Consider the following 26,432-nt stretch of genomic DNA (forward strand, 5'->3'; position numbering starts at 1 on the left):
CTGAAAATTATATATAATGGAATTAACTGAAAGCTTGATCAGGAGATGCAATAGTGATCAAATACCCCAGCCATGTGATAGTCAGATATCGTTCAATCTGTAATACCTGAGGAAGGTATCGAGTTGAGTCATCAAATCTATGAAACAGAAGTATCCAATCATCAACAGAATTCAACAGAACACCAGTGCAATTCCATGAAGTGATCCATTTTCAATATCTTGTTAGTCATTCGTTTCGCGAAGTACGACCGACCGACCGACGGATCATCATCAAGCACGTGGCGCGCAGCAGCAGCAGAGTCTCTCTAGTGATCCTATCGCAACGGCATCCCCGAAGGAACTACCACAGCATGCGAACCGACAACGTCGACGACGACGACGGCGCATCAAGTCAATCCAAAAGGAAGATGTTCGTGTCCCCGACACCCCGGCTGTCGGATCGGATGCTGCGGCGGCCGCGGTTCGGTTTCGGCCCTTGCACCGGTTCCTGGAACTCAGCAGACGATCCGACACCCGCCGGTTCCCGCTGCTTAGGTACCGCCGTGCTGCGAAGTTGGCGCGAATAGAAGGCCGCGCCTTGTGAACGTCGGAACTCACCTGAGTCACCCCCAGGAAGGGTCTTCCGATCGGATTTGGAATTGGCACCGAACTCACCGATCGGTCGGCCGTTCGTTCGTTCGCGAGCGCGCGAACGGTTCGAGCTTACCGCTCACAGATCATGCGGCGATGATGATGATGCGACGACGACGACGACGACGACGACGACGACGACGACGGTCTCGCCGATGAGCGACGGACGGAAGCGCGCAGGCAAAACACTGGGGTGCAAAAGGCACATGGCAGGCAGCTGGCGATGGTCAGACCAACCGTCAGGGGGTACCTTACCTTGATTTTACGTAGATGATTCCCCCCAGTCGTGATTTGAGTCTTCTCCGTTACACATCTCATCTCCGCCGTTGCCGTTGCCGTTGCCGTTGCTGAGCCGGTGCGGTGCCGCTCGTTGCGTTTGTTGCGCTGCCACCGTCGCCGACTTTGATCCACATACACACGCACGCACGCACGCAGCAGACGGCGTGATTGTTGACGAGGATCCGGTTAGGCCGGTAGTGCTCGTAGGTCCGGAGTGTTTAGAAGTTCGTAATTTCGGTGTTTCGGGAACAAGAACCGGCCACGGCCACGGGTTGTTTTGGAGCGGAAGCAATAGTACGCATCAACCTTCCAGGCGGGCGGGAATCCAGATTTCTCGCTCATTGTTGTTGTTGTTGTGTGTGATGGTGTCAATACAGAGAGTGACTAATCGCGTATTGCCATGTGATGGTGTGGAAGGAATGTAAATGTGTTCTGAAACCGCGGGAAATACCGCATAAAGTTGTATTTGAAGTGGCGGTGATGATGTTGCGGTGACTTGTATGCTCCAGCAGAATAGCAACCTAGCAGGAGAAATCGGCAAGAACACGGGAAGAACAACGTAGAGCTCTTGTCAACACGATAAAGATCACAACAATCACAAGGTTCGCAGTGTGTGTGTGTGCTAGTGAGGTATCCGAGTTATCGTATCGTACGCCAGCTGATATCGGGCAGTCCGAAATCCGACGGAACCGTACCGTGATCTGAGACCGCGCCAAACAAGTGAGTTGAATGGTGCGGTGTAAACGAACCCGCGCGACGAAGACGAAGTGAGTGAAGCAGATGATATTTACGTCAAGGAAAGAAGTGCAAGGAGTCTCTACAATAAGCACCAGTGTCCTCCATTCGCAAAGTGCACCATCAAAGTACCTTCGAATACCTGCGTTCTAGTACGACACCGCTTAGTGTGATGGTGGTTTCTTGGAAACAAATCAAAGTGACCCGGAGAAATAGTTGTTTACCGCTCGCAGCCTCCTGAGTAACCGAAATTAGTCTGTGCTTAACGACGGTTCTGCTTCGAATTAGTTTAACCACACCAACACCCAACGCATCTGCCGGAAAGGATCCATTAAACGGTAAGTTAGTCGCGTAGAGGCATCGTGCACCAGTTGCTAACGTTATGAGCCAGCGACGTTTGACCAAATTCAAATGAAAATGGGGGAAAAAAAGGGAAAATAAAAATCCAGCCAGCCAGCCGGCCGGTCGGCCGGCCGGTCAGTCGGGACTGTGACCACCTTGGCTGCGATCTACCGCGTTGTCCACGCCACAGGAAGAGGCGAGGGCCCTTGGAAAGTGACACGATACCACTTGTGCGTGTGTGTGTGTGTGTGTGTGTGCGAAACAGACCTCCAGCGTAGACACAGTATCTGGCCAGTCTGATCGACCTGACGGACGATGATGCCGGCCACCAGGTCGGGCGTCGCGAAAACATTGTGCGCGCGCATTGTGGACCGCACATTCCCAAATGTGTGGCCGCCGTGAGCGAGCGAGTGCGAGCTTTACTCGTGCGTCGTGCGCGACACACACAAAAAGCGACGAATTTTTATGCTTATGTTAATTACTTTGCGAAAAATAGACTCCACACACACGCCGGGGGTGAACGGCAGAAACGGGCTTGAGCCTGACAGCCGCCCGGGCTATTATTTGGCGTTGTGGAATGTGACCGATGATGCCGATGCCGATGCCGATGCCGGTGGTGGTCGGATTGTTGGTGGGCCGAGCCGATCGTGCGCCACCGCAGACGTTGGACGTTCTGGGAAGTGACAACTCGAGAGTCCTCGGGAAACGGGGAAGGGCCAGGGTAGGGCCGGGGGGGGGGGGGGTGTGCAGTTTATGGGGATGTTTATTTTTGGTGTTAGCGTGCGATATTCGAGTCGTCGGCGATCCGTTTCCGGGGGGATCAATCATCCCAGCCGGTTGGTTCCAGTTGCATTTGGTGGCGGCCGCCGCTCTGGAGTGGAGTGGAGGAGGTTCCGGTGACTCGACATTTGAGGAACCGGCACGGAACCGATGGCATCGATGGTAATTGGTTTAATCAACAGTTTCCGCGTGTGAACTAACTGGTCCCGTACGTGGGAGTGTTTGTAGTGTGATAAGCAGACGCTAACTGTCGCCGTCGTTTGCCAGTCAGAATGCAGCCGGGTGGACATTCCGGAGCAAAAAGGTTCGATACCACCCGTGCACCGGTATATATTGGTTCGCTCGAGTTTTTCCGCTCGAGAATCGTGGGTGGGTGGCTTGAAACGTGTTAATTAAATGGGGGAATAACCCGCCGGGTGTTACAGTGATGCAAAGTGCAGCACGTTTCCTTTTGCTATTAGACGCCTACAACTATAGGTAGGCGTCGTGGGCGTCGGCATCATTGTTGGAACAGTTTTTGGGGATAAATAATATTGTATTGTTTGGTTAACCCGATTCTATTGAATGTATAGTTACATAACAACTGTTGATCGTGCTAAACAGTCCTACGTCGATTTTGGTTGAATTCTGGACCGAAAACTTGAGCCCATATTTGCCATTAACCGATAGAAGGTGACCGTTAGCGTGTTTTCAGCTCTAAGTGCATCTAAGTGATGCTTTTTTTGTCACTTTTCTGTCAGGGTTGCAACATTCGGCGCCTTCTATGTTGCAACAAAGTGGTCTGATTTATAATTTTAGAAGAAACGCTTCAATTGACCGTAACGCTTTAAGAAAACGCTTCAACCAAGATCAAGGGAAGTTGTACGCATTTCGACCGAAAATGTGGTACAATTTTACATAGTTAACCAGAATTCGATTAGTCTGGACGTAGAGTGAAAGGATTTTATCCTAGTTCGCCTCTAACCGAATGGTTGAGGATCAGAAACTCGGGAATATATATATACGAGATGTATCTTGGAGCTAATTGTCACCATCTGCAGTATCTCGATCGTCCTCCGTATGGTCGCTCTCGAATCAATGTTTCAATCAACAGCATGTCCCCAGATAGCACTGCTACTAGCACTCGTAGATCAAATCGGTGTCCCAACAAATCTCACGCTAGCAGCACCCCTACCCCTCAACCCTCAAATACCAGACTTGGACTCAAACATTTGTAACAAACACGCTCTTCTACCTTCGGGGACCCCTCACTAGCGTGAAGTGAAACGGAAACCACCACCGAATCCGCGCAGCATTCCACCGCACCGCGCACCGCAGCACAGCGCAGGTCCACGGGCGGGCGGCTTCGCGGCAAATGGGAAACCATTATCTTGATCTCTTGATCACCTGCCGCTGTAAAAGTGTAAAAAAGACACGGGGAGGGAGGAACGGCTGTAGGGTCCCAGGGACCTAGGGACTTCACTTTCAAAAGTCAAATTCCTCTGCGATCATCTCGCACAATGCGCGATCGCAGGCAGGCGCTCGAATGAGATCAAAATGTCGTGAGACGGATTCCGCGAGGCCCTGATCGTCGCAATGTCTCGCGATGCGCGCTGCTGCACTCCCGGCGGCCACCTCTAGAGAGGCCCCTTGAGATGAGCGTGTGTGTGTGTGTGTGTGTGTGTATCATATCGTGCCGCGAGTGAGTGGATCGAGTTCCTAGCTGGCTGGCTGGCTGGTTGCAGCTGGAGAGCTAGTGGGCTTCACTGGCCGGGATGTGTGTTTTTGTGTGACTGTTTACACTTTTGGTAACGCCGTCGTCGCGGCTCGGCCGCCCCGGGGAAGGGGAAGGAGAAGAAGCAGAAGGAAATGGTGGAGAAGAGGAAGCAGGGAAGAAAGATTTATCGCAGCGATAGGGGCAGACGACATCATGATCATAAATATCGACAAGCGTAAAAAGGCGGACACCGTGAGGCTGCCGCCTGCTCGTCGGTGGACGTAGCGACAGCGACTAGCAACTGTGCCATCATCACTGTTCGGTTCGGTTCGGTCCGATTGGATGGTGACCAGTAGTGGTGTGAGGAGGGAGGCAGGTCAGTTTCGAAATGAGGCGAAGGGAATGCGAGGTGGCAATGCTAATGCGTGTACTCAACCTGGCATTAGGGTGAACGGGTAAAAAGCGAAAGGCAAGAACGTCGTGAGTAAAAACGCGTTTGTCGGTATCGCTCGCATCGCCACCACTCTCCAAAGGGAACGATTGCCGACAAATCTGTTTTTCCTGTTTTTCCAACCCAACCAAATGGGCAGGCTAACACTCCATGTGGATTGCACAAAAGCAATAGAAAGAGAAAGAGAGAGAGAACGACACCCGGGCTCTAGTAGAGGGTTGATAGCGTAGGGCGAGTGACAATTTGACGACCATTGGACTTAGGGTTCGGAACGGATATGTCGTGCCGGGGTGTTGTCTAAGCGCCAAGCAGAGAGGGGCACAATTATTAGATCGCCAAGCGACAACAACAACAACGAGTTATCGCAAGCCCCGCCCATTGTGATGCTGCGGTTTGCACGATGAGTGCACGACGACGACGACGACGATGATGATGGTGAGTGTCGACTATTAACCGACAGACAGCGATTAGAACTCACTTTGGCAGACTTTGGCGTGGACTTGTTGTCCTCCCATAAGGACCAAGCACAACGTACTGGCAGAGCGTGAGAAAATGGGCATTGGGATCACTGCAGTGATCGTATTGCTACATTTTTATGATTGTTTATTACGGTAATTTTTGCTTTTTTGATGCGGGTTTTGCTTTTGTGTGTTCAGTCTTCCAGGATCTATGGTTTAGTTAAAGATTTCTTTTTTGTAAACCTTTTGTGATGTGGTGTGACCATTACAGGATGAATAATCTTCCCTAATTCCCTTAACTTTCAGAGTCTGGATTGCATGATTACTATAAATTAGGATCCTATAATCTTAGGAGCATCCATGCAGACGATTATCTTTCAATACATGTAGCATGTTGTTGTAGCAGACAAAACATCTTAAATCTATGGATAACGTGTTATAAAAATTGACATGTTTCACACTATTCCGCCAGGAATTCACAGATTCTTTGTGATTGTTACAGTACTGCCTTTTGTTACAGAATTCTGCATCATGTTAGATTTGCAAGAAATTTTCGCATTACTTTCTTCATACTTCACATCCATTTAGCAATAAAATCTAATTGTAGTGCAAAACAAGTCAAGATGATTACCTCCATTCATAACACTAGACTAGACACAGTAAATACAGTTTCTTTATAAGAAGAGTAGCAGAGTTCAAAGAGTTTATTGTTACGATTTCAACCAAACATATGGTTAGTTAGGATCCAGTAGGATGCATACCATATACGCTGTGGTGTCCATTAGTAGCGAAACAATTAGCAAATTGCGAAGAAAAAACAATCAACACAAGTGGATGAGTGATCGTAATGCAAGATCACAAAAAGGGAAGGGACACGAACGGGACGACGAACAACGCATCTCAACATCTTTTGTATTTAGCTTTGATTTATAGAGCTTAAGCCATCATCCGTAAGCAAAATGCAATACGCGCCACAGATTCTGCATTGAAATTACCCTTTCCGGAATCGTTGTACCGACCATTACCGACTGCGGGCAATGTCAAACTGCTGCATTAAATATGAATGATTGTTAAACAGCGGATCAAGATCCCGATGGAATCTTCAAGCAGATCCAACCGAAAGAGCGTCGTCGAGCACTACACACTACGGCTACGGCTACCTGCGCTCACCTGTTGGTGGCCCTGTCGCAGTCGCGTTAATCGGAGAGTGATCCACCTCCAACCAGACCAACCTCTATAAGCGGCACCGAGAATACGCGACGACGCACCGGTATTTACGGTACGCCAGGAAGCCCCACGATCAATGCTCTTCTGCTGCTGCTGCTTGTGTACTGTGTGGTGGTTGTGGTGACCGTTGATGGATGGGCAGCCAGCAGCGACGGCGTAGTCCCGGGCATTAGGTCAGTGATGCTAATTTGAGTGCGTAAACGAATGCGGAATACTGATCAGCGCCAGCTCACGGGAGTAGTCGATGATTTACGACCCCGCGGGCCCTGGACATTGGCAAAGTGCACCGCGTCTTCGGTTGTGTTGTGTGTGTGTGTATGTGTATTGTTCAAGTCAGCAACAACCTTCACGCAGTGGGGGTTTACTGAACTGAACTGGACTGGATACGCGTCTGTTACTTCCTCTTCGTCGTCGTTGTCTTCAGTTAGTCTGATCGAATATTACTAGATCGAAGGTCTAGAACAGTCTTCCAAACGATCCAACTCCAATTCCATAGATGTTTGTGCTGCCGGAACAACAACTAGCTCGTGATGACGTTTACAAGCCCAAACGGTAAACAATTGGCAAATCGAACAATATCGGTTCTCATACCCATGCAGCCCCACTGCAGGAGGTGATAAATATTCAAATTATCTATGGCATCGCTTCCGAGTGACACTTGTACTATGCAAATGCTGCAAGCTGTCTTTGGTCAATGTAACACATATTGTGCGGTCTCGTAAGCCAGCCAGCCAGCTACAGAGACAGAGAGAGAGAGGTCGAGGTCAACGAAAACGTCTCCTAGCCAGGTCCTAGACTCGATCGCCACCACCAAACACGGATCGTCGAGGATCGTTCCCATACTGTCGATCAGTGGTCTATTCGTGGTCCGCGTCGTCCAAGCTCGGGATCGTTTAGCAATTCATTGGAAATTATTATTGGAAACCATTTTACGTTTCTAGCGTCGCTCACGATACGATATGGTGCGACCGTTGTTGTGGACATGGACATCGTCATAGGCGCTCGATGGTCTTGGCAGAAGGGTGCCATTAGAGTAGTAAGGGGAGTAGCGCCGTGACGTCGTGGTCGTTGAACGATTGTCGCCAGCGCCAAAGTGCCAATCCGGTAAACGCTCTCCCCATTACCATAATCTTCCGCTTCTGCCGGGCCGTGGCCACGTTCCCTTCAAAACCGACCGACGAGACCGAGACCGGTGCGCTGGCGCCGGTACCACCGATGCCTGTATTGTAGGACAAGGTTATATATCGTTCTTGGTTGCTTGCTTGCTTGCTGGTCGTTGTCGCTATCCCGGGACGACTGTTGTCAGGGCCACGGTCACATCGTCCTCAAGCCGTCCTAAGCCCGAACGGAACCCCTATCGTCAAATGTGAGGATATGTTTTCATCGAGACCAACAGCAGCAGCAGCAACAGCAGCAGCAGCAACAGCAGCAGCAGCAACAGCAGCAGCAGCAACAGAACATGACTTCTGTTTATGATAATTTGCTCGCCGAACATATCCCTTCGATCATCGCGAACGCGCTGCAACAACGGAGGGAGCAATTCGATCGTGTTCGAGCGATGACATCGATCGGCACCCGGCGGTACCCGGTGAAAAGTATGTTTTCTCATTGTCGATCCGTAACGGTGGTGGCTGCGAGAAGACCGAGCCCCCTGTTGGCGATCTCCGGTGTCTGATCGCATCAGCAGCGATGCGCTACCGTTCAGCGATGGTGGGAAGAGATCGACGACGACGACGACGACGACGATGAGGCAATGTTATTCAAATACATTTGTTGCGATCGCGCAGACCGTGGCGATGGGCGCCCCACTTGGTGAGAGTATAACCGGGAGCTCTTATAACAAAGCGCACCCCGAGGAGGAGGCCCGTAGGATCCTCCGTTCGCCAATTGTCTCTCTACGTCCACGGAGTGGATGCTGGCGGAGGCGGGTCTTGGTATAATACTATATGGGTTCGCTGATCAGCTCCTGTTCTGCTTCTGGAGTTGCGCATCGCATCGTGATTGTGTGGCGTGCGCTGTTGTTGTACTGTCATGTTTTGCTACCGAATCCCGCGCCACAATACCTTTCTCTCTAGCTTTGGGTGCATTATCGGATGCTGTTCGCTATGGGGGGTTCTGCTCTACATTGTAGAGCTCAGGCTCCGGGTATTGATTGTCGCCTAGACGTTCGTTCGGTATTAGTTTTGCTGTTGTGTGTTTTTTCTAAGTAACACAACTATAGCGGGTTCTACGACGAAAGACGACGTCTTTAGCCATCTCCATTTCACTTCCCAATTGACTGGCGATGACGATGTCGCTCCAGATTAGCACCGCCATCCAGAAGCTTCCACGGAGATGATCAGTGATCTGGGGACCATGGTGTTGTGTTCCGAAAACCTTTAATGACATGCTCGTTGCTCTTCCTAATCTACACACCCTCTGCTTTTGCCTTCTCTCTTTCTCCGGATACACCGGGCGGCTGTGAGGTGCACTCTAGACTCAGTGGTAGGAACTCAACACAACTCATCGTCGAACAACGTCGAGGGCAAGTCGTCTGATCAGGCATCACCGACCGATGCCATAATGAGGCAGGGCACGATCACCGCCTCTGCGCAGCTCGATCGTAATCTCGCACAATTTGACATCAATACCACCCGGGCTCTAGGTCTTCGTCGAACCTGGAACGGAAGGCCCCATGGAATCGCGGGACCCATAATTAGAGGAGCCACCTGGGCGTTAGCTAAGGGTGATCCAGGTCTCTACGGTCCAGGGCCAGGTGCAAATTGTGCACGGATTACCGAAATTCATACCTCGCAATCCACACACACACACACACACACACGTCCAGACCTTCCTCGAACCGAGGCGTTAGTGCGCGTGAAGGCGCCAGCTTTCGCTACTTACTCGTGCGCTCCCTGCACAACCCTTAACGAGGGAGAAACGAAGAGCGTTTCGTTCTGTTATGACATCTTAATAATAGACGATTGGTATCAATTTCGTGGATCAATATTTGCTTAGAGTTTTGCTCCACTTTTTTTTTCCACGCTCCCTACTCAGTGGAGGAGGATCTTTTGGGTGAGGTGGCTCCGAAGCGAAGCAGCAGAAAGTTAGAAAAACATGAAATACACGCCGGGAGCGCAATTCATCTTTGCTTTTTTCGGCGCCGTTGCCAAGGGTTCTGCCTTTTTCATGCCAGGGTGCGATCTCCGTTTTATGATCTCCGGTGGTTTCGCTCGTCGCGGCTCCAGCGAGCTTTCTCGTTGCTCCCGCCGTGATGCGAGGCTGCGATCGTTCGTGATGTTTTCAGTGAACACACGGGCCGGCGTGTATCGGCCATTCGGGGCGCGTCATCGTGCCCGGGGTGAGATGATGATGATGATGAGTGGTGAGTGGTGAGGGCTTGTGAAGCAGCGACACGAAGAGACACCTCTCGAGACACTTTTGGCAGCAATTGAGCAGAAGTAGCAGCAGCAGCAGCAGCAGCAGCAGCAGCAGCAGCAGCAGCAGCAGCAGCAGGAGCGCTGTGAATGTCGGTGGCATCGGCATCTCGTTCGATGTCTGCTTGAGTTTTGGGCCGAGAATTGTGGCTTCCAATGGCCGGCTTGATTCAGTTTTGTTTCGTTTTCAGGTGGTTGTTGACTCGACACTTTCGTTGACCTACCCTTCCCGGCATTGATGCGTCTTTTTGCGTCACAACCACCCGTGGGGGGGGGGGGGGGGGTGGAGGGAAGGTGATTATTTTTCATGCAGTTCGTCTGCTCTCTCTCTCTCACTCTCTTACTCTCACTGTATGGCTGCTGTCTCGCTTTGCGTCCGATCCACTGACAAGCAATCATTCCGTATTTCGTCCAACTGAGGCCACAACAGTTGTCAAGCAATTTCGTCTTCCACATCCACACAAGAGATGTGCCTTGTCACAGCCATCACCTGCTGCTGCTGCTGCCGTGTGACTGTATTGATCCTCTCGTGAGGTTTCGCCGTCGTAGCTGTCATCGATCAACTGGCGTATAGTGGCCACCGCGGCTGAAAAAGGCAGACTGGCAACACAATAGGACGTACCATGGGGAGGATGCGATCGGCCATCAGCAACAGCAGCAGCAGTGATCGTGGAAGGAAATTTGCGTGAAGCTCTCTATTGGGTCACCTGCGTTGTGGTGTTACCTCGCACCCAGGCACCAAGATCGCCATCATCGATCGGTCTCGATTGCGTGAGCTGAAAATTAAAGCTCTCTTTCTCTCTCTCTCGCTTCGCATGCGCGTGTGTGTGTGAGTGCACACGGAGCGAATATTTTATTATTCATTCTTCTACCGAATTGGAGCTCCAGGAATCGGGGCGACCACAATCAGCTCCATTGTTTTGTGCCGCGCTGACGACCACTGGGTAGGTTTCTCTCAGCCTCAGTGCCGGAAGTGAACAACGGGACAATCTGTGGCCAATGGCACTTCAGGTGGACAACAATGATGCAGAAAATAATTGTAAAACTTGTTGAATCCTAGATGTTGGCTACATTTTACAAAATAATCAAGTTACAAACAAGGAACTACATTTTGTATGATTTTAAATTGTTCCAAAAAATATTATTTAAAGCATCCCCTTGTACTGTTTATAGTAGTTAACGGTTAACAAAGGGTGAACCAAACCAGCAACCAACGCACCCAAGGACAGCAGCAGCACCGAATGCAGCAGCACCCGAAAGGAGGCGCGCTTCATTTTGTAAGCAATGCGATTTCGAATACGAAATGTTGATTGAGATATTTCGAGCATTCGCATTTCGAATTCGCAGAAAATTATGGAAGGATGCCGTTTGCGTCCTTTTCAGGATCAGGATCGACAGAGCACTCATAGCGCTTGGGCCTGACCCACTGTGTATGGGCAACGCCCGGCATATTCGGGTTACGGGTCGAAGCAACAATTGCGACCGGATCGCAGACCGCTGACAAAACAATTTGCGCTCCTGTTGAATATGGAAGCTGCTCCCGCTATCTGCAGGGTCCCCCATCCCTGGAGGAAGGAAAGGTGAGCTTGATTGCGGACCGCATTCCATCGGACTGTAATGTGCCGATAAAAATACGTACGTAAAACAGCATAATCTCGGGGCCACTGTGGGGAGAGAGACAGAAAAGCACTGACGGACGGCTGGCCGCCGACGGGTTTGGTTCGCATCAAAATGGGGTGCCCTCAAGTGGCGCACAAACCGTTCGCTCCGATCGTTTTGGGCCGCGGTAGACAGACCACTCGAGGTGAAGATTGAACAGCGCACCCGGGGAAACGTCTAAATCATCCAACGGAAAGTTGGCGCTTCTGTGGCACTCTGGCAGGGATCACCTGGGGGATGGCCTCTCACTCAACAAAGTAGAGATCCAGGAGGTGCGAGCCCTACCAGCAATGAAAGGTGCAATAAACCAAACGAGCGATAATTTGATATCTTCAGTATGATAAGGTGATAGAGAGCGTTAGCTGGCGAGATGCAGAGCTGCCTTTTGCTGATTGTTTTATCTGTGCAGAAGCCCTTACCAAGCTGAAAGTAGGTAGCAGAAAGGCACTGCTCGATTTGATTTGATTACAAACGATGATAGTTAAACTAGAGCCCGGTATAAAATGCCACGGTTGATGGAGAGCCACTACTGACAGCACGCTAATTCCGAATTATGATTACAAATCCAGTACGCATCCAGTACAGGGATGCGATCGCCACCACAAGGAAGGCATTTCACGTACACAAAACACTTTGTAACAAAATGTGCTTTTACGTAGAATGTGTTAAAAGAATCGCTGCGATCGCGGAGTCTGCGCGTCTGATTGCCTTCGTCGAGACGATTTGTGCGAGAAACAAACACCACAATTCCACCGTGGCTTGGGGCACTGCCTCGAGAAGGTGCAGTTCTTCCGTCTTATCTCGTCGAAGGGATGCTAAATCCCGAACGTCATCCAGCTGTCAAAAGCTGGAACAACCCCGTTCGGCAATGGCCGGCCGGCAGTCCTTTTAGGCAGTCACCGGGGCAATATAAACCCCTCTTCTGGATGGGGTTGGAGGGAGTAGGGGGACCAAATTTGCATTCGATACGAATCTCCGTGAGAGGTCTTCACCCTCGTTGGGCCGCACGCATTATACCGATCGTCATAATTGCAGCGATGCGCTTCTATCAGTGCCATCCTCGTCGTCGTAGTCGTCGTCGTCGTTGTCGGCAATACCATTAAAAAGATCGCGTTTATTTCGCTTTGCTGCATTTCAGTCGGCTTCAGTTGGCATGTGACCATGGCCATGCAACCTCTCTGGGCATCTCTCTCCTTCTCTCTCTCTCTCTCGGCCTGCACCCGTTTCGTTTCGTTTTCATTTTGCAGTTTACGATGGTAATGTTTATGGCATGTGTAAATTATTTTGACTGCCCAAATTGCACATTTCGTGGCATTTTAATTTAATTAATTTCGTACCGCCAGCCACGCCAAGGTACGGGCGTACGCGGGCCTCGCCGGCGCGATCGCCGCACACCTTGGCCAGAAGAGAAAGGGTTTTGCTTTTCGCGTTGCAGTTGTTTCACCTTGTGACGTGTGGCGATTGTGTGTGTGTGTGTGGTTTTGCGCAATCGATCATCTTCAAAAATTGAACCGAAAAATACACTCCGCTAGAGATGTCACTCCTCCTGTCCTACTGTGTGTGTGTGTGTGCGCTGTGATTCCCCATCAACGAACGGTACGGTTGTTTGTTATTGCAAATCACAAATTGCTACCGATTGCGTCGTTCTTGTGTTTACATAAAGTTGCGCTAATTCGCCCTCTCGCGCTGTCTTAAGACATGTTGTTCACACACTGCAGACATAAGCATGATATTGATGCTGCGTGTGTTGCTTCACTATCGCAGATACAGCCCCGGAGCTGCTGCGGCTTTCCTGGAACCGGCGCAAAGGGTTTGCAGCACATTAGAAAGCCCCCAGGAGGGAGGGCGAATCAAATGTAAATGGAGCGAACGAAGCAAACGAAAACAAATCGAAAAGATCATCCCAGAAGGAAGGGAGGGACGGAACGGGGGAACCCATCTGTCGAATGCGTCGTTGCTCGGGTTTTCGAATTAACCGGCAAGTTTAACGAGCTCATTTAAGGCGATCATTATGCAAATTCATTTCGATCGTTATCGTTGGGAGGTATCGATGCATCTTCGTGCGCGTTTTCCCCGCCGCCTCTGGGGCTGCCTTGGTGCTGTTCATAACCGATGCACATGACACTGCGATGACAGTTTTCTAACCCATACCCTTTTTTTAATCTTTCCGTTGGAAGAATTCGAGGAAATGTCGGGAATGGGTCCAATTAAAATGTTTCTACAAAGTTTGCGTAATCATTTTGAGGTGATGTGTGACACTGTCTACTAAAATGCTTCGCATTTCTGGTCTTTTTGTCTTTGATTCTTTTCCAAAATGTTTCTTCGTGTGGAATATTAATATTGCTAGACGATAATCTGGATATTAGTCAGCTTATTGTGATTACAGCAGCTATGAGCTGTTGTAAATAGAAGGCAACAATCAAGTTTTAACATCGAATTAACTACCTGAGACCGCTTTACAAGTTTATTGAGATACAATTGAATATCAAATTCTTTCGTGCTTCGCTTGTTGTCAATAGGTTACACATTCATTAAATGATAGCTATAATTATAGCCTTTAATAAAGCCTAAAAACCTTAAATGTTTGCAAATATTTTGATTTGGCATATCATAACAGGTCATTCGAATACAATGCAGTTCTCAGACAGTGTTAAATAGAGGTGATTCCAGCAAGTTGAATATGTCCTGTTTGCTATAAACTAAATCAATCAAAATTACGGGTGCGCCATCTAGACAGGATCTAATGATGAATAACTCTGCCATTTTTCAATCGATTTTAGAAAGTGAATCAGATTTATTTAGGTTATACTATGCCATTTATTGAAAACTCATTCAGATTAAATATTGATCAAGGGATCGCTCCGATTCGATTTACCAAAAACGTGTCTTTTTGGGCATTTTTCTTGTATTTGGCAACATGTTACACCCAACAGTAGCAATTTCCGATCTGGTAGTAGCGTTTTGTTCTTCAATAGTCCTTGGTTTGCTAACATTCACCTAACTGGTCAAATAAGCTCACAGAAAAAAGTCCGACGCAGTCAAATTTCGTGACAGACGAGGCCACGCATAAGTACGCACAATTTTCATAGTTGAAAGTCATGTGTGTAATGTACTGCAATATAATTTCAGTTCGCCTTTTTGACGTAAATCTATAAAATAGCATAGACGGACGATTCAGAAACTGGCCTTTTTGTCTAACTCGACAAATAAATAAATTTAAATAGGTCCTGTCATGATAGCGCACCTTCTATGTATAAGAATACAATAATTTCATCTTTTATATTTTGACTTTGATTTGATAACAACCAATATTATCAAAACGAGTATACTAGTAACCATTAATTTAAATATTCTAAATTAAGTAAATGTCATTTACAGTCATTTTTTATTAACACGTGTAAGAACACACAAACCGTATGGTGTCGCAAAAGCAGACACCTCAAATTGAAGTACAAGTTAAAATACTAATGCATTATTTCACAAAAGAGGTGATTAGTTAAAAAAAAATATTTGCGTTACACTCATTCATAGTAATAGTATTATTTTGAAACGCTTATTATACCTCACACTATTTTCATTTCCCCTTTTCTACTAAAGCGTACTAGAAGTGTCACTGCCACAGCCATTTTGGCCTACTTGTTCCTCCCTTGGATCGCTTCGCTCGCTTATCATCTCCCACCATAATCGACGAAGGTGCTAACTTATAAATTGCACACCCTGTGACCCTTGAACTTATAAGCCAATAGCTTGATTCCTGTTCTTCATCACGCCACACCACCACCACCACCGGCAGTAGTGCCATGGGAAAACGTTGCCTCCTTAAGATAGGCCGGCCCCTTGCGCCGGAAAGGTGCCAATGCCATAAGCGGCGGTACAAATTAGGTGTAGTAACGCGATCGCCTTTTTGCTCGCTCATTAATTAGCATATTTATCATTTTGCTTCGATCGTCGTCGAACAGGTGTGCGTGTGTGCTCACGCTGCCTTGGAGGCTGGCTCGTAGTCGAAGAAGGAGCAGTGGTTGTGGTGGTATTGAATGGGTCATATCGTTCTGTTCGAGCATCGTTAAGCGTTGCGAAAACCTTGAGGACTTAATTAACTGAAGTTAATTATGCTTCCGAGGCACGCATAGCTGCCAGAAGCTTGCCGAGTGCGTCCTGCTCTGCTTCATTTTGTGGTACAACAAACGGAGGCTTCCAGAACCTCCCTCCCTCCCTCAGGGGGGCCTGCTGTAAACACTGATCATTACTTCACGGTGTTTTGTTTTAATTTACGTTAGCAGATTAACGGTTACATGCCGCTTCCTGTTATTGTTCTCCAACAGTCCAACAAACTTCCGTCCATCCTGAGCATCATTTCCACTGCTGCCGCCTCCGAGGCGGAATTGAAACGAAGCGGAGAGTGAAAATGGAAGAGTGGAAATAGAAAACAGATCGCGCTCATCTGCACATCGTATGATAAATTGTGCAAAAGCAACCAACGTAAACGAAACGCTTGCTATCCGCTCGAGAAATCCGCCTACAGCTGCGGCTGCGGCAATGGAACTAGTATGGCGGCCGCGCGGCAACGATATTATTTATGAAAGAGGGCGGAGGTGTTGACTTGATAATTGATGCGATTAGTTAGGCTGCTGATAGAGCGTGAGAGCCTTTCGCTTGCCTTCCCAGAGCCACCTCGAGCCGGCACAGGGATCTCTTTTCCAATTTCTTGGGCAAACTAGTGCGAATTGGAACGGATATCTTAAGGAACGGGAGGAAGGGAAAGCACAGTACAGCTCGAGTTGCTCGCTCGATTCACAGGCAGTTTATCATGTCCGTCAGCGGTTTTGCATACTGGGCGTTGCAGCCTGAAAGGAGCACAGCACGAGCGGAAAGCGTTTCCCGTCTTAAGCTGCCACCGAAGAAGGGTTGACACATTCGTGACAGTTCGACACATTCTGGCATTTTCCCGGCTTCCTACCGGTTTCCTGCCCGGGGGCCAGGAAGGACAGAAGACGATTGCAAGATTTGCTGCTGCTGATTTGTCCCACGAACTTCTGTCTGCCTCGTTTCTGATCCTCGGAAGACACACACACGCACACCAACCAATGACAATGACTTTGACAAATGATGCTTCCAGATGACACATTCGAAAAAATGATCCTCAACAACTGCAACCAACCACCTTGCAGACCCGTTGTCGGTGTTGCTGTTTTTTTTTGTTTCACCACCACCATCTTCTCCTCCCTGACGTCGTCGTTCTAGTTTGTCAAACTTGTTACACCAAAAGGGAGGGAGAGAGAGCACCGGAAAGAAATCAAGAACCCATCGGAGGAGTGGTTGGCATATCGGCGCACAACGCGCTTTCTCACCCTCTCCGAGCCGCCGGAGGGCTTCGGTCCTTGATTGAGCATCTTGGGTGCCCCAAGCTTGGGTGCCCCAAGGATCAGCGTGAATCTCTTGCTGCTGCTGCTGCTGCTACTTTGCATACAAAATTCGACGAAATCTGATTAAACGAATTCCAACGCGATCGCCGGCGCGATTCGGTTCGGTGCAGCGAAGGGCCCCTGGGACCGGTATGGCATATTTTTTTGGGGACTCTTTTCTCTCCTCCGCACCATGTTTGGTGCGCATCTCAGCCTTCATCTCCGGGGCAGCCCATCTTCAGGGCATCGCGGTCACATTTCAATCCTGCATTCGATCCAGGGGCCGATGGCCGTTGGTGTCAAGTCGCTTCTCTCTCTCTCTCCCTTCCGGAACACATCCCTCGCTATACATACATACATATATACATATATATTTAATTATAAGCCTGATTTATGATCTTTTTCGACTTTTTTTTCGAGCGAGCGCTCGAGATCGCTTCAAATGAATAATGACGTCACGCGTGATTCCTTTCGATGTCTGTTTTTGGATCACCCGCGCCGAGGCACGCCAAAAAAAAAAATAAAACGGCAACACCAATGCCACCAGCCGTCGTCCTCCGGAGGCACAAAAGGACAAACCCGGTGTGTGTGTGTGTGTGAGTGTTTCGGAGGGATGCCCAGCACCGGAGGCCGGAGAAAAAAGGCTTTCCAGGATCGGGGTATTCGAGTCCGCCGGAATTCAGGGCAAGCCGGATGGATGGCCGGACCGTTTTCGTAAGCTTTCCGCTTTCGGGGGTCTTCAGGTGGTGAGGGGGAAGGGGGAAGAGGCGAGTACGCTGTACGTGATGCACGCTGCGAGAGTGCATTTGCTGCAATCAAAGGCTTCTTCTTTCTCCTCGAGGCCAGTCGAGGTGATTAATGAGTGCGCTCACCATAATACCAGCGCGAGCGAACGAGAATTCGACACCAACGACAACGACGACGGTTTGGCTGGCGTGGCTATTCAGGAGGCTGGTCCATCCGGAGTTTTGGACCAATTCCCGGGACCGTTCATTCCATCCTGCATCCTTTGAGGTCTTCCTTCAGTTCTTCTTTCAATCAACTCGTCTTTGGTGTATGGAAGTTGAAGAACTGTCAAATTGTGTGAATCGAATGCAGATCATCATCGTCACACACACCACTCTGGGCTATTGACACCGGACAGACACCTACTTACGATCGACCAGGTCCGAGCGTCACTTCCAAATGGCTTTAAATTACAAGCAAAAAGTTCATCCGCGAATCCGGAAATGATACCATTTCGGAATTCAGCCACAGGATGGTCCGTAATGTCTGAGCCTCTTCCATGTTTGGGCTTGATGGTGATGATGCTCCATCTTTCGCACACTCGGCACACACGGGTGATGTAACTCCCGGGGTAACACAAAGGCATCTTCACGTTGCGTCGTCGTCGTCGTCGTCCTCGTTGTTGTTGTCGTTGTTGGTTTCTCGGTCAGGAATTGCTCATCCGGCGCTCTCGCTGTCACGAAAGTTGCTCATTATTTAAGGCTCAAAATACCCGCATTCTTTTCCGTTTTCTCGATCGTCGTCGTCGCTCAGTTGATCGGCAACCCCCCTTTCGGATGCTGATGAGCCACTTTCGCCACTCGCGAGCCCCCTTCCGCATGCCCTGTTGGTGTTGGTCCGCATCCAGCATCCAGCATTGCATCAAGCAGCAGCAGCAGCAGCAGCCGGACGGGCGGAGATGACGCGGTGCGGGGCTCGTAAAATTTCCCCCAATTTGGGGGCCGAGCTTCGTGGCCGTGTCAGAAGAAATTGAAATTAATTAATTATGAGCATAAAATCAGCAAATTGTTTTTAAATTACCCTACAAGCGATATCGCATGTTGATTTCGATTTATACTGATCTGCGGCACAGTGGGCGGTTTGTCTCGTTTTTTTTCTTCCTTCTTCCACTTCCTATCCTTCCACTTCTTCTTCCTCATTGGCAGCCCGTTCTCGAGGGGACCATTTGTTGGCCAACAAATGGCGTGGTAACGGGGCAAATCGTGTGTTTCGCGTTCGATGACGGCGCGACATAAAGTATTTTTTTAAAACATCTTCCAGGGCAGACCCCCTATTCAACAGAGGTTCCGGCAGGCTTTCAAAATTATGAAGAAAAATTTTCCAACGCGCTTGTGTGTGTGTGTTTGATTGTGTGTACAATGCTTTTCATGCGCCGTTGGGGGAGAGAAATTAATGAAATAGCTTTCAGCGATGGGGAACTTTTGGAAGGGGGCACATGATCGATAAGCAAACAAACTGTAGCTGGCTAGCGTTTCGGTACTTCGGTGCACGGCAACAGGGAATCATTTGTTATGAGTCTGGGAGTTCTGGGAGCGCGATGCGTAAGAAATATGATACGCATCCCATAAAACGGGGTTTTCCGTGGAAGAAGAGTGAACACGAACCTCGGGCGCCAATAATTTAATGTAGGTCATTCAGAATAAACCATCTGGACGGAGGGGAGAAGATTAAACTGTTCTTGATCTCCATTTATCACTCAACTATATTGCTCGTAAGCTTGTGGATTTGTGTGACCTGTACACTTGTTTCGCTTTTGTGATAAAACTGTAAATCATCTATTGTGTCAATATCCTTTTTTTAACTGATAAGATGTCACGTATCATAGCCCGAACATATCATATTCTCATTATTGGCCATAGAGAAATGATACAGATATAAATACCTCGTAATTGCCAAACGGAACGTTTTGTGGCCCAGAAGAGTGATACTGATTAGCGTTTGGATTGGTTGTACGGTGCTGAAAATATGTCCAGAACAAGTACATCAATTCCGGAATAATTCGAACTTATGCTTTTGAGTTTGAGATACACAAATGAACGCATATCAGTAGTTCATTTTTTACAAATGTTCAGTTGTACTTATACAAATTTATTGCAAAAGGTTCGTCTGTTGCTGACAGACAAAAGGTATTCTTAAGATTGCGACAAGAATAACAATGATAGGTGTTTGGAATAATATTGTACTAGTTCCAAACGTGTTTCCCTCAGGCTTATCATTTAGGATCGATATTCATTATTAGTTCATTGTGCAATTGTTGCTTTAACAGAAAAAATTGGATCTTATCCATCTTAGCAACATTTTTTTTTCTCTTGGGATACTTTTCAAAATTAGTATTGCATAAAGCATGGAGAATCTTTTCATTATTTTTTATTCTCGTGTCAACACCACGGTAATCCTACAAAAATGTTTCAACTGCATTTCTATCGCTGAACGCTGAATTATTGCTGGATCAATAATTCAGCATCAAATTTTCGAGTGGTTTATATCGCCTATGAAAACGCAGCATGTCCTAGATAACATTAAATTTAAATGGTTGAACTTAAAGAATTTCACCGGAGCCAAGTATTTGGAGCAGTTGCTTCCAAAGGTTTGAAGTTATCTGCATTCGTCTCTCAAAGTGTATAACCATTTTGATGAATTCCATTTTATCATGGCTCAAAGGGAATTTTGAGTACCCTAACAAAGTTGTATTTGTACTGAATGAACGTCTCTATTATATGGAAAAACACTATGGGTTTATTTATCCTTGCATTGACTCATCGACAGCTTCTTTCTCCAAGTCATGTTCTGTTCAGACGCAGTCCAATATAACAAAGATACAATCTTGGTTTTATAGATATGAAGCAATAAATGAAAAATACCGCAGATCGTAATATTAACTAATTTAGCTTTATTATTGTTTTTAATCGATTCTAGAGTCAAATAAAGGATTTAGCATTCCAGGGTCAAATAAGGGAGTTTTAATTTACAGATAGTAATATCAACTTATTTTAAGTTTTGTATTGTTTTTAAACGATTATAGAGTCATATAATGGCTTTAAAATTGAAGAAAAATACAAAAAACCCTCTAAAAACATTAAAAAGATTGAGACATAACAGTGTTCGGAAGACATACTATTTAGGGTCAACATTTTTGAAACAGAATATCTGATTTCATTCCAAACAAAAAACAAAACTCTACATAGCACTTAATTTCATTGGATAAAGATTGAAAACACTAAAAGTATCATAAATTGTTTGCACAGCCAATGAATAGCTACAATGTTCAAACAAACACCTCGTTACCAACATTGCAACCAATAGACCGTTTTTCTCCATAATTAGAAGATGCTTAAAAAGGCAAACTACGTCATGATAACGCAACTCTTCGCAACTACGCCAAGATGTGCCACCAATAAGCATAGGGGGAAAAGATTCCTCTCATTTTAATACCATCCCTCCCGCATTCATGAAATAAAACGTAATCATTCCCCCCGCTCCCTTCTCGCGGAACGCCCAGTCCCTGCTTTCCCTTGCAAGGAAGGAAACAAGAAATTTACCGCCCGAAAAAAACTAAAAAAAAAACAAAAACGAAAAGAAATCCAACCAAAGAAGAGCACTTGGCGCACGCGTGTCTTGTGTCCCCACCGGTCGCTGGTGTACGCTCTGCTGGGCCCCTCTGCAGTCCCCAAAAACATGGTCGTTGCCTGTCGATTTAAAATTATTAAAATTACTCCCGGCCAAGGTGTGGTCGCTGGGGGAGGGTGGAAGCGATGGCGCAACGGGCAACGCGGGGACCAGCAGCGACAGCTCGAGCTCAATTAGTTCCTGGGTGGTCGATCTCATCAACATCAGGGCATTACGAGCGCATCGCAAGTGGCCACAGGCCGACCAGGAGAGGAGAAATGAAGTCACCGATCCACACCACAAGCTGGATGCCCTGAGACCTGTGGTGCCCTGGACTGGCGAAGAGCCGAAGACCGAAAATCAGTCTTTAAATGTGCAGTTTATGAGATCGAGCCAGCGGCGACGCTTTCGAGACGCATTCCGTCTGCGGTCGTCCTCTCGCGTCTTCGATCAACGAAGCATTTCCGACCACAGCCTTGCTCCGGTTTCCTCCACATCACGCGCTCTCTCTCTCTCTTTCTTTCGCGCTGCCGTGGTCCGGAACTACTTGAAACCAAAAAAGCTGCAGAACGGGGAATTGGAAGAGAAGCGAGAGAGAGAGAGAGAGAGAGAGAAAACAAAGTCAACAAACAAAACCAAAAAACCAACGACTTAAGACACGGAACACGTACTTACGGGGCAAGCGGCGAAGGGATCGGACGAAATCCCGTCCGATCGCGATCCCGATCCCGAAGAGATGATGCCGACACCGACGCCACCGCAATGGCAAGTTAAAAGCTTTCCGATTTGTTTCCATCTCAATCTCGTGCCGATTAATTCGAGCAATATCGACCTCGAGCCAGACCTCGAGACCGACCGACCGCTGCGGGGCCCATTTGGAATCGTTCGCAGCACGATCGACTGATGCGAACTGCATCTCCGCCTCCTGCGCTGTGCGTAAAATTTCGTGTAATACCCCGGTGATGATGATCGGTGATCGGATCAAGAAGGGAATATTGGATAAGTTGCTGCTGCTGCAGCTGCAACTTGTTTTGTGGCTTTGGCGCACGCCTTGATCTGGCCACCGACGACGACGACGACGACGACGGGGATGCCATTTCCTTGCACGGACATCGTCGTCGTCAACCAGCGAGTCCAATTGTCAAATGTAAATATGTGCCAAGTCAAATACGGTAGCATAATGGAGGCTGTTCCCGGAAGGGAAGACCAACCGGACCTGGAGACCGGGTCTTGGGTGCGCGCGATGATGTCTGACCATCGCGATAGTTCCGCATGGGAACCGCCGCGCGACCATCGATAAGAGGCTCCAAACCGGGCACTATGTGTGTGTGTGTGTGCGTGGCCACCCAGTGATAGCATCTGACACAGTGATTGTCGATCGATCGTCTCGACTCCAACTCGTCGTCGTCGTCCTCCTCCTTCTTGTATCAGGTATATAGAGGATCGTCGCGAGGAGGTTCGTCGCGCGATCGTCGTCGATCGTGCACCCGTCTAAAACTCTCTGCGCTCTGTGTGTGTGTTGTGTACTCTGTCCTATTTGCTCCCCCCTTCTCTCCGCGTCGCACCGGCACATTCCCTAGCAGGCCCCGCGGCCTGTACGGCCGACGAAGATCTGCGCGCCATCGAACTGTGACTATTGAAATGTCTCTTGCTATAAATGACATGGATTGCACCGCCGGGCCTGCCTCTCATCGCATTTGCCATTAATCTCGTGGCTTCTCTTTCTTTTCTTCACCTCCTCTACTGCTCCTTCTCCTGCTTCTCCTCCTCCTCGTCTTGAGCATATTCGGTGAGCAGAGCATGCGAATGTGTGTGCGCGCGCGCGGCGTTTTGAAATTGAAATAAATCACTTGTCGGTCGGTCAGTCCTGTGGCCAAGAGAGAGGTGGTAGGGTCCAGCCTACTGGCTATCGACATGACGCACACACACACACACGCACACATGGTGACATTGGTCACATAGTGGGGCCAACGGGACATCGATGCGAAAGCCGCATCGCAATCGCGGAGGATCCTCAACCCGCTGCTGGACCTGGCTGGACCTGCGTATCCGCAGCAGTTCTCAATCCCCCGCGTCCAGCACTGCAGCTGCTGCTGCAGGGCACCGTGAAGGCGACACATCAATAGATAAATCATCCATTCATCATCTCATCTCTGCTCGCCAAAGTAAACCAATCAAATAGCATTCAGGCGATTGAAACGATTGAAATTACTTTTATTATCTCGACCTCCTCTTCCTCCTCCTCCTCCGCCTTCCCTTTCGGAATGGAATATTCATGCTGGGAACTGCATCTCATCATGGCTGCGACGTCATCACATATTGGCCATCAGCAGCGTCGAACGGCAGCCAACGGACAACAAGTCCGGATCCGGGCCGCGGGATCGCGCACAGAAGACAGATCATCGATTCGCGCAGCGCAAATCGATGTTATAGAGTTGTCGATGTTTAGGTTGAAATGAATTAATTACACCTCGAGCACATTACACGCCATCGTCCATCGGTCAAAACCGTCGTCGTCGTCCGTTTGCCCGCCGGTCCGGATACGCCGGTGGGAAAACGGCCACTCGGGGCCACGATACCACGCTCGCTATACCCTGTTTCTTTTCTCGCAAGGACCCTCTCGCGGTACGGGCGCTGAGGGCATGTCGAATTGTTTTGAGTGATTTATTGCATGTGCTCGAAGTGCGCGTGTGCGTGTGTGTGTGTGTTTATCTACGAGTCACATGACGCAGAAGACACGGTAGAAAGGGGTGCCGGCACCGGGGACTGATCTGGTTAAGCTGGTAGAACCATTTAGCAGCGGCTACGTCGGTAACAAGCGACGAACCCCTTCGGGAAGGTCCCGAAAACGATGACATTAGATGATGTTTCTTGTCTTGTTTTTTTTGGTGTTGTTGTGAGTATATGGGCCAGCTGCAACTGCGGTCCTGTGGCGTTTGCCTGGTTAACATATTCATTGCAAATCATAAGTGTCGAGAGGTGACCAACCGAAGAGATGCCACGGCGTCCAGGTACCCAGAACAACTCATAAACTCTCGCGTCCCTTTTTTGATCCTCTTTTTCTACCCAGTTTTGGGACCAAATCATTTGCATAGACCGCTTCCCTTACAATGATTCATCCTTTTTTTGGGGTTTGTTTGCTCTTAACTTAGGAGTCGAAAAACAAGGGAGCTCCTTGTAGCGGTCGACACTTTCTGCCTTTTGTTACCTGCATCACCTAAAAAGAGCCCGGGGCCTCTTGACTTACCGGTGCTGGAAGGAGATCTGGATCTGGAGAGCAAATCTGAAGCATACCTAATCGATGAATGATACCGGAAGTTGACCATTGAGCCAACGTCCCAGGCTAAGGCAGCAGAGCGGCAGCAGCAGATGAGCAGGATGACGGAAGTGTTGACTTTTTATGACATCATTAGATGCGCCACGATCTCGCGCGCACCTCAGTTCAGTGCTGCAGCTGGGGTGATGATGGATGAAGGTTGCCTTGGGATGCCTTGGGATGCCTTCGGTTGCTTGGGTTGAAGGTTGCTAAGGAGCGCACAACGCAATGTCAAGTATCGCGTAATCGTGACGCTGGATAAACATTACAACGGACAAACGGTTTAACCGCGCACTGGCTAAGATGCTGCTGGGCCCCGGGGGAAGGGGAAACTGAAGTAGCACTCAAGCGGAAGGAGCTGCAGCAGATGGGACCCCCCCCCCCCTTCCCCGCTCTGTGCCATGGTGCAATGCACGTCGGAGCGCGCGCGCGCGATGATAATTGGGTTTTTGTTCCGTTTTTCTCATCGGGTACCCGCCGCCTGCGAGGTAACCCCGAAATGGTTTAATGATGATGCGACCATTAAGACGATTTACTAGTCACTTCATCGTTGGTAATGTGCGCGATGCTGCGATGTGCATTTGGTTGGCTCGAGGATAGCAAGAAAAAACCAAACACTTTTATCCCTCAGCTCCAACGGCTGGTGGCTTTATGCCGATCCGAATGGTCCGAATGAAACTGAGTGCTTGGAACAGGATCACCGTCGGTGGTAAAAAGAAAGAAGATAGCAACATTTTGAATAGTGGTTTCTGTTGAGCATCGCTAACGCATGTTCCTTCTTTGTTTTGTGGAATCAGCATCAGGTTTGCGGATCAATATGGTGTCCCATTGCTACTTTTGATGTTGGTTTGCTTTTGTTAGTTACACGATTTGTCAAATAACCTGCAAAGATTCGTCAATTCATAATTTCTGCTTTAGACATTTGCATATTTCGTTGGCCTCTTATCATGTATTTCTTGTATTGAATTCAATAACATTTTTTCGTTACTATGAGCTTTTATCTTTGTTATATTACTCATTAGCCGTGGCCACACGGAGCGAAAATTTGCGCGCAAATTTGCACATTAATGCCAAAATGTTTTCGCTTCGATATGTTTACATGGCCGGGTTGAGGAAATTAAAATCGTTTTTTTGAAGAAAAGGATTGAATACACTAGCAATGATCACTCACTGTCGATGTAAACCACAAAAAGAACATATTGTGAGCCCTACCGTTTGCAAAAAGCTTTTACGCTAGGTTTTACGCTCCACGGACCAATAATCGTTTGACAGCATGTAAACGGCAAGCGTAAACGTTTTGGCATTAATTTTTTCGTTTGCGCTAGAGTTTTCGCCCCGTGTGGCCACGGCTATTGTTTTGCACAAATCATGCACGATTTTCATTTCATTCCATTTTGCGAATAGCCCATTGAACGGTTTATGAAAAGTTGAGCTTTGATAATACGACCTTGAAATTACAGATATCAATCTACCATTATATTGACACTTAAGAAGTAACATGTAGTTACATTTTAGAAACAAAAAGTGATATACTACTTTGGGAATAAGATACATCGTAGTTATCACGACAATTATCGATCACAAATTTTAGTTCACAATTTAATATTTAATTAAATGGAACTAAAAGGTGAGTGGAAAAAAAGGGGTGA

The 26,432-nt window shown here is 48.2% G+C and overlaps 1 protein-coding gene across 1 annotated transcript in view; it reads left to right on the forward strand.

The window, feature by feature from the left end:
• Positions 1-1,027: 1,027 nt before the first annotated feature.
• LOC125956161 (protein embryonic gonad) overlaps positions 1,028-26,432 on the forward strand; it is a 74,506-nt gene continuing 49,101 nt past the window's right edge. Inside the window, exon 1 of the mRNA XM_049687772.1 lies at positions 1,028-1,982. The gene's annotated coding sequence lies outside the window, so the exon portion shown is untranslated. The remainder of the gene's footprint in view (positions 1,983-26,432) is intronic.

This window comes from Anopheles darlingi, chromosome 3, assembly GCF_943734745.1.
Source record: "Anopheles darlingi chromosome 3, idAnoDarlMG_H_01, whole genome shotgun sequence".
NCBI classification, from domain to species: domain Eukaryota; kingdom Metazoa; phylum Arthropoda; class Insecta; order Diptera; family Culicidae; genus Anopheles; species Anopheles darlingi.